This window comes from Tenrec ecaudatus, chromosome 4 (assembly GCF_050624435.1).
Source record: "Tenrec ecaudatus isolate mTenEca1 chromosome 4, mTenEca1.hap1, whole genome shotgun sequence".
In the NCBI taxonomy this organism is placed as follows: Eukaryota; Metazoa; Chordata; class Mammalia; order Afrosoricida; family Tenrecidae; genus Tenrec; species Tenrec ecaudatus.
In genome coordinates this window covers 107396550-107404916 of record NC_134533.1, presented here as the reverse complement: position 1 = coordinate 107404916, position 8367 = coordinate 107396550, and the positions used below count along the sequence as shown (strand labels likewise).

Below are 8367 nucleotides of genomic sequence, written 5' to 3'. Positions count from 1 at the left end.
TATGCCAGCTAATTTGGAATAAATGGTTTCATCGCATTCTAATTTGCATATTTTGCCATCTATTTATTTGGTTAGCATTTGAAATTCCCAAATATCCAATGATATTTTTATAAGTATCCAGTGTACCTAATCAATAGACGTCTGTTGAATTCAGTTAAAAAAAAACAACAACAAAAAAAACAATAATTGTTTCCCGTGAAACTGATGAGCTGCTCTCCTAAATCGCAATAAAGAGTTTAATAAAGAGGTAGCAACCCCTGACTACTAGCAGTAGCAGGAATATGAGCAGCCCTTTCTTGCAGGGGCCTCGGTGGTGCTATCAGGTGGGCTCTGTGCAGCTAACCACCAAGGTGCCGTCGGCTCCCAGAGGGATGTGCCGTCTGCTCCCAGAGGGATGTGCCGTCTCAGAAACCCTGTGGAGGGCTGTGCGGTGTTAGAATTGACATGAGGGCTGTGGCTTTTGAGTTTTACCCTTTGTTAGGCCTCCCCTACATGCTGGGTCCTCTCCTGAGTATTTTAAAGACATTGTCTCATTTGAACCTTTCCCCCAAATCTCTGAGACAGTGTGGGTGGGGAGAGGGAGGAAGGCCTTTCCATGAAGGCTGCACCGGGCAGGCCAGGCTGTCCCTCTGCTTCCAGCCACCCCACCTCGGCAGCTGTGTGTAGGCCAGTGTGACCTGCCTTCAGCTGGGCCTGGGGCCTATGTCAATCAATCTTGCAAGCCAGCCTGTCCACACGCCGGGGCCCTGGCAGAAGCGGTAATTAATCTGGCTGGAAGCAGAACTTATTTTTATGCCTCTTCGCCATCAGTCTCTAAGGGCCCGGCTGCAGCACAAAGTGAGAAAACGTGAATTGATCACAGCTGTGAAACGCTGGTAATTAGTGAGAGGTGCTGAGACCTCCATTTCTGTGCCTGGAACCCTCAGCTGTCAGGCCACAGGTGATGAATAACCCAAATACCGATGCCCAGGCCTTGCACCTTAGTGGCCAGGCCCCACTGGCGCCCCCTGCTTTGCTCTTAGCCAAGGATATAGGTCAGCTCCGATTCTAAATGGACTGTCAAGTCATTAAAGGGACAGGCTCCGCTCAAAGCTGCTGGCGCTGCAACCAGAGGCCGTGTATCTGTTGGTAGGGTCCAGTCTGACTGACCACGGGGAGCGTGGCCGGGTCTCCTGGGTCCGAACCCCAGCCTCAGAGCCTCTGTTTGCTCATGTCTAAAATAGGGACACTCTTAGGGGCACTTCTCAAGCTGTCCAATGTAAAGGACTTTTTTTTTTTTTAATTTAGAATCCATACTCTCGTAAAGTATTATAAAAAACTAAACACTAGAGTAACGCTCACATGCTTGGAAATTGTCAAGTTGCTATTTAAATTTGTAACACTTATTCTCCATTTCTGGGAGAAAGATGGGGCTTTCTACTCCCATACAGAGGTACAGTCTCGGAAACCCACAGGGGCGGTTCGGCCCTGCCGTGCAGGGTCGCCCCGAGTCAGCATTGACTGGATGGCGGCGAGTGTGGGTTACTATTACCATTGCTCTCGTTTTCTAGGCTTCCTGTACCGTGAACCGTTAGCCCGCAGTCCTGGTTGGCCCTGGCCCCCAGGTCACCCTCTGAGAAGCACAGGAAGAATGTGCTCAGTAGCAGCTCTGAGATTACAAGGCCCCTGTGTTCAAGTACGGCCCAGGCCAGCTCTCTTGGGTACCGGGTATTGGCCGTGCTCTAGAATTGCTTCTGGAGTCTGGAAAAGCCTATTGAGAGAACTCTCTGAGAGAGACATAGGTGTCTGCTGAACAATTTTATTGCTGTTTTATCTTTCACCGGCAAAGCTCTGGCAAAAAAAAAATTGTTTAAAGGTATTGGCCTGTCTTTCAGACTGGTATATATTTCATTTCCACACGTTCAGTAGTCAACTAGAAGCTCGAAACCACCAGCAGCTCCTTGGAAGAGAGACTAGGCTTTCTACTCCGTCCACAGTTACCGTGTCGAAACCCTCAGGGAGTGCAATGCGTCAGCCTCGGCAAACTCACCCGGCACCGAGTCTGGTGTAGAGCCGTCAACCGAGGAGACTCGGGCCCTTAGGTGAGGGCCCCTGAATAAGAAGGCTGCTTCAGCTCCGGTCGCTGTCACTAATCATTGGATGTATTAGTAGCTACAGCAGGCCATTTTGCATTTATCTCTGAGTCCCAACAGAGAACACAACCACGTATATAGTGTGTGTTCAGCTATATATTAAAAGAATGAATAAATAAATGAAGACGTGTGTTCAGGTTTGAGGCAGGCTAAAGGTCTAGGGCTGGAGGTTTGAGGTACCCTGCTTGTAGAGAGAAAAGGATATAAGAGAGACTCACACAGGGAAATCACATAGACCTGAGGGTGAGATCCACTCCTGGAAAGGGTGGGGCATGGAGATTGAGTTCAGGCCCCTTCCTGTCCCAGTTCCGAGATGGAGCTGATGGTAGTTGGGGTGACTGGACCATAAGTGGGTGCAGTGAGGAGGCAGGAAAAGCACAAGCTCAGGGGAGGTGAATAAAGCACCAGCGCTGTACGTCTGTCCCAGAGCAGCCTGCTATGTCCTGGCATTGATGGATTTGGGACAGGGAGAAACTTGTCAGGCGGTGTGGTGCCTATTGTGGTAGTTACATAAGCTGTTGTCAATTTGAGACTTACGAGTGAAAGGTGGAGTTTAGCCTGTCGATCAGGTTGCAGCTTGATGACCTCATTTGGAGGCGCTAAGGAGATAAATAGCTCACTGGAGGCGGGATACAGGCTCACTCCCTGTAAGACAACAAGCCACAAGGAGGTATGCCGATGTAGTCAGAGCCCTGGGAGCTGTAGAAGGAAGCCACGTGGAGACCCCTGCCAGTACTGACATGCTTCTACTGCCACTGAATCCACAAGACTTTCCACCCACTGGCCTGTGATCTCCCTGCATCCAGCATTATTGCATAGCTGTGTGAGTCTAAAGAGGAACTTATAGATTGGTATCGGACATATGAGCTAATATTGGACTTATGGACTTGATCTGGGCTGAGCTGGATTGTTTTTTCAATGTTCAATTGCTCTTGTATATAAAGCTCTTTCTTTTACACATATGAATGTCTCTGGATTTGTTTCTCTAGTCAACCCGGACTAACACACCTGTGATAGCTCATGGTTTCCTCAGACGGATACTGCTGACTGTCCTACGAAACAGAATGTGGTGTTTGGCCAACTTAGGTAAGTTCCTTGCTGCCTACTCTTTGGCTTTAATAAAGCAGGGCGGGAGGTGGCAAGGATGCTGCACAGTGAAGCATTGACAAGCTCGTGTTTTACAACCTGACAGCTGACAGCTTACAGCTAGCTGGCCCTGCCAACTTTCTTTCATTAAATGCTGGATATATTTCCTTGAAAATAGATTATTACCCAAGTGAGTGGGTAGGTGAATTGAGATGGCCCCAATCTGTAAAACAGGGATATCGACATGACATCATCTCAGTGACATGCTGAAAGGTTATTGTTGTTGGGTGCCATTGGGTCAGTCCCAGCGCCTAGTGACCCTTTGCACAAAATACTGCCCGGTCCTGCACCATCCTCACAATTGACTAGTTTATTTGAGCCCATTGTTGCAGCCGCTGGATCACTCCATCTAATCAAGGGCCTTCCTCTTTTTTGCGGACTCTCTACTTTACCGAGCATGATGTCCTTTTCCAGGGACTGGTCTCCCCTGACAACATGTGGAAGATGAAGTCTCGCAGCCCTTGCTTCCAAGGAGTGCTCTGGCTGCATTTCTTCCAAAGCAGATTTGTTTGTTCGTTTGGCAGTCCGTGGTACTTGCGATATATTTCATGAATCCAAATACATTGAGTCTCCTTCAGTCTTCCTTATCCAATGGTCAACTTTCACAAGCAAATGAGGCAATTGAACAGACCCTGGCTTGGGTCAGGTGGACGTTAGTCCTCAAAGTAACGTCCTTCTCTTCAACACTTTAAAGAGATCTTGTGCAGCTGGTTTACCTAATGTGGTGCGTCATTTGATCTCTTGACTACTGCTTCCATGAACATTGACTGTGCATTCACACAAGACAAAATCCTGACAACTTCGATCTTTCCTCTCTTTATCATGTCCAGCTGTGAGGATTTTGGTCTTCTTTATATTCAGTTGTAATCCACACTGGAGGCTGCAACCCTTGATCTTCATCGGCAAGTGCTTCGAGTCCACCTCTCTTTAAGCAAGCAAGTTCGTGTCATTTGCATATCGAGGGTCGTTAATAAACCTTCCTCTAAGTCTGATGTCATTTTCTTCTTGGAGGTTGGCTTCACGGACTCTTTGTTCAGCATCCGGATTGAGCAGTTATGGTAGAAGGATTCACCCTCACGCACACTTTCTTGATGTGTAACCATGCAGGATTCCCTTGTTCTGCTCTCACAGCTCTGCCTCTCAACAGCCAGGATGGGGAGCTTGCTTTCAGCCAAGGGCCATTGGGTATTTGTAACATCATTCTCGAGTCACTACCGGTCAAATGTTTCACTAACTCACCCCTAAAAGGATGACCGGAAGGCTGCTCTTTTGTGGGGCATTCGATGTTAGCTGGTATCGATGATTTCACAGGTCTTCTAGGGGGTGCGTGCCTGGCATTCCCTAGGAGGTGCACGCCTGGCATTCCCTAGGGGGTACGCGCCTGGCATTCCCTAGGGGGTACACGCCTGGCATTCCCTAGGGGGTACATGCCTGGCATTCCCTAGGGGGTGCATGCCTGGCATTCCCTAGGGGGTACGTGCCTGGCGCCCTCAAGAGACAGAATTGACTCCTGACACCCAAGCACAGCAGCAGCAGGAGTCAAGTTGGGGTACAGATCATTTATATCTTTCAGCTTTGGCCCATCTGATTAATCATTGTGAGGCATGTAAGACTCTCATATACTTTTTTGTCTTAGATGCTATTTTTATGAACGTTAATGACATCCAGTCCAGATGGCCTGAATTTATCTCTGTGCATCCAGATGCTTCCAGGATACTTCTGTTTGAATGTCTCAAGATGTTTAAAATTAAAGTCAACATTTCTCAAAAACAAAGTTTTGATGTGACACCTTCTTCAGTAACATCTGATGGCCACGTGTCCCACGTGGTGTGGTCAGAGAGGGAAAGTGATCCAATCTTTTCATTTGTTCAATCACTAAATGTGTCCGTGCCATCATCCTGGATCAGGTTGTGTTAGGTCTGGGTGGGAACCAAAATTACCCCTATGTTCCCTGCCCGGAGGCTCACAGTCTGAAAGGATGGACAGAGATATGAACACCAATGTAGGTGGAGGAAACCAGGGCATTCTATAGGAAAATAAATAGGGTGCTGTGTGGGAGGGCTATGGGCCTGAGTGGGTGTCTGATGGTGACCAGAATGACAAGAGTCAACAGCCCATTGTGAGTCTGGAGACCATGTGTGAGGAGATGGACAGTGGGTGCTGAGACTCCCAGGCAGACTCGAGCGTGCTCAGGGAGGGGTTAGAAAGCTGTGAGCTGGGGAGGGGAGGAGGGCAGGGCCAGGGTCACCTGGGTTGGAGGAGGGATCTGCTGCTTTGGGGCAGCATCCCCTCACATCTCAGCAGCTCTCACACAAGACACAGCCCTGACTGTACCATGGGAGTCAGCAGGGGTAGATCTTCCCAGTCAATCTTCACTTAAGGCCAGAGCCTCAGGGTCCTGAGAGAAGGCAGCTCGTCCTCAGTCACAAGACTGAAGGCCTTATTTTAGGGCAATGTTCTGGTTCTATTCATGAGGTTTTCTCTCTCGGACAATGTCCCATTGTCCATGAGGTGTTCAGTGGCTAATTCCGCAGAACTGGACAGCCTATTCCTTCCTTGTAGTCTGTTCTCTGCCTGGAAGCGCTGCTAAAACCTGTTCACCTTGAGTAACCCTGCTGGGATTTAAAATACCAATGACATAGCTTCCAGTGTCATAGCAACACAGGAAGCCACCACCGTATGAGAAACCGACAGACCACTGGTGAGATGATGATTTGATCTAAAAAAGTTGAGCTATACCTCCGCAAAGTACTTTATGCAGCTGCATATATCGTAATATGGGCTTGTTCAACAGTAAAAAGGATTCCTTGAAAAATTTTATCATTTTTACACTGAATGTATAGCCAAAAATTATTTACTTGTTAAAGTATACATTTCAAACATCCAATGGAAAGTAAACACTGGGCTGATTGAAATGTTTCAATAAGCTGGTGAAACACTGGAAGCACTCACTTGTCTGGGCCAAGACATTTGGAAGACAGCTAGCTACTTGGCCAACCAACTGGAAGAGACGCATATTTGCACCCATGCAACAGACTGCCCAAACTATAGAACCATATCACTGACAGTACATGCTGGTCAGATGTTGCCAGAGATCATCCAACAACAGTTGCAGCAGTTCATGGACAGGGAGCTGCAGGAGGTTCAGGCTGGATTCAAAAGAAGACATGGAACAGGGCATATCATGGCTGATGTCAGATAGACCTTGGCTCAAAACAAAGAATACAAAAAAGATGTTTACTTGTGTTTTATTGACTATGCCAAGGTGTTAGACTGAATCATAAAACACTGTGGATAACCTTGGGAAGAATGGGCATGCCAGAACACTTCATTGTGCTCATGAGGAACTTGGACATGGATCAAGAGGCAATTGTGTGGACAGAACAGGGGATATTGTATGATTTAAAAACAGGAAAGCTGTACAACAGGGTTGTATCCACTCCCCATACTCATTCCATCGGTATGCTTAGCAAATCATCAGAGAAGTCGACTTATATAAAGAAGAATATGGCATCAGGATTGGAGGAAGGCTTATGAATAACCTGTGATATGCAGATGACACAACTTTACTTGCTGAAAGTGAGGAGGAATTGAAGCACTTGCTGATGAAGATTAAGGATTACATCCTTTGCTATGGATTATAATTCAAATATAAAGACAAAATCTTCACAACGGGCTAATAGGTGACATCATGATAAATGGATAAAAGATTGAAGTTGCCAAGGGTTTTGTTTTGCTTGGATCCATAATCAATGCGCATGAAAGCTGCCATCAGGAGATCAAAATAAGAGTTGCCTTAGATAAATCTGCCATACAAGTCCTCTGTAGAGTATTGAAAATTCAGGATGTTAGAGAAATAAGGTTCGCCTGACCTAAGCCATAGTATTTTCCGTTGCCTCATACATGTAAGAAAGTTGAGCACTGAATGTGAAAGACAGAAGAATAGATGCATTTGAATTGTGGAGCTGGAGAGGAATATTGACTGTACAATGAACTGCTAAAAGGACAAATGGACCTGTCTTGGAAAATGTACAGCCAGAATGCTTTTACAAGGCAAGATTTTGTCTTAGGTACTTTGGACATACGAGGGGTACCCAAAAGAAACCCAGAATTTTATTTTATTTTTTTCAAATCTATGAATTTAAGTTTTTATCACCTTCAAAGAACTCTCCATTACACTTAGTAAACTTGTCCAATCTGTGATGCCACTCTTGGAAACATTTTTCATCCGTTTGGGTGACTGACAGAACATTCCTCTTTATTTTTCTCACCTCTTCTATATCATCAAATTACTGTCCTTCCATGTCCCTCTTCATTCACGGAAACAAAAAGAAGTCACAAGGAGTGAGGCCAGATTAGTAAGGGTCTGTGGGGCAAGAGAGGTTTGCTGGGTTTTGCCTAAAACTGGTGCACTGAGATGGCTGTGTGAGCTGGTGCATTGTCATAGTGGCAAAACCAGTCCCCCATCTGCCACAAATCAGGCCTTTTTGTCACACATTGTCATGCAATCTTTACAGAGCCTCTAAATAGAAAGGTCATCAGTTCAAACCCAGCGACTGTTTCTTGGGGTAAAGATGAGGCTACGTGCTTCTGTAAAGAGTTACAGCCTGACCTCCCAGGATCACATCTGGAGACTAGCTAGTCTTCTGCCAGCTTCGGAGACGGGAGGGAAAACAAGCCTGTCAGAGACCTATTCCAGTCCCAGTTTTCTCAGTAACTGGTGATTGGAAGATACTCTGTGACAGTATTTAAAGAAAGGGGGAGGGGGTTACAGCCTTGGAAACCCTCTACAGGACCACTATGACTTAGAATTGACTCAGTGGCAGATGATTTGGAATGTCTACTGAGTGAGCATAGTACATTTGACCCCAATTGGCTATTACTCTGCTCAGAATATACCAGGGGTCTCCAAAAAAGTGCCTGGGAAAATGAAATTAAAAGATAATTGAATGCATGAGCTTTTTGAAGGTCCTTCTTATTATGGTCTCAATATTTGTGTAACTGAAATACTGTGCTGCATCCACAGTTATGGTATAAAAGAAAAGCAATCTATCTTAAAACGAGGCATTCTGGGCCCTTCTCTGCCTCT

At 46.3% G+C, this 8367-nt stretch overlaps 1 non-coding gene across 1 annotated transcript; it reads left to right on the top strand.

Moving 5' to 3' along the window:
* Nucleotides 1-7887: 7887 nt before the first annotated feature.
* On the top strand, nt 7888-8025 carry LOC142447683 (small nucleolar RNA SNORA7). Its single transcript, XR_012784344.1, has one exon. It is a non-coding gene; the product is annotated as a small nucleolar RNA SNORA7 (small nucleolar RNA).
* Nucleotides 8026-8367: the final 342 nt, after the last annotated feature.